Source organism: Nestor notabilis, unplaced genomic scaffold, assembly GCF_000696875.1.
Source record: "Nestor notabilis isolate BGI_N333 unplaced genomic scaffold, ASM69687v1 scaffold28717, whole genome shotgun sequence".
Lineage (NCBI taxonomy): Eukaryota > Metazoa > Chordata > Aves > Psittaciformes > Psittacidae > Nestor > Nestor notabilis.
This window is the reverse complement of record NW_009935616.1, coordinates 28,653-29,562: the sequence shown is the minus strand read 5'-3', so window position 1 is coordinate 29,562 and position 910 is coordinate 28,653.

Below are 910 nucleotides of genomic sequence, written 5' to 3'. Positions count from 1 at the left end.
CATCAGGTCCCATGGGCTTGTGCACGTTCAATTTCTTAAGGTTGTCTCGAACCCCATCCTCTCCTACAGTGGGCCTAAGGTCTTCATTCTCACAGTCCCTGCGTTGGCCTTCCAAGGCTTGGGTGGTGTGGTCTGAGCATTTGCTAGTGAAGACTGAGGCAAAGAAGTCATTAAGAACCTCAGCCTTCTCCAAATCCAGGGTAGCCAGTCCTCCCGATAGCTTCTGAAGAGGGCCCACATTGTCCCTAGTCTGTCTTTTATTTGCTACGTACCTATAGAAGCCTTTCCTGTTATTTTTGACGTCTCTTGCCAGATTATGGCATCTAATCATGGTATCTAATAAACTAAATCACTTATGAATATTGTGGTGATGTCTGACACATGGTTATCCCTGTGCTAACCAAAGCCTGCTCTGCTGCTAGACTGTGAATCTTTGTAGGAATATAAATGCCCATGGATGGCAAGCACTGAAGCACACCTGCAACACAAATTTTAAACAAAAGAATAGCCTGAAACTATCTGTGAATCAGAAATACTTGCAATACTTGAAGTAGGTAACGGAACAGTAAGAATAGACTTATTCTGGGCAACTTGTGAATAGGTTAGAAAAGGGCTAAACAGCACATCACAGTGTCTGCTGTGCTCTGACCAATACAGCAGCAGAATGTCAGAGCTGGCCAGTCTCACTTTAGTCATACAGTTCTTCAGAATCCTCAGTAAATGCAATATTACTCATTCAGTATTTGTGGGAGGGCCTGAACAAAACCAATGAGGTGTATGAGCTAGCACTGAACAGCCAGAATATTGTCATTACTTTTATATAGTTCTTTCTTCAGACACAAATGTGACTGTTTCATTTCAAAGTCATTTTACTAGAACATTTCCTAACATGAAAAAGGTGAAGGCTTAC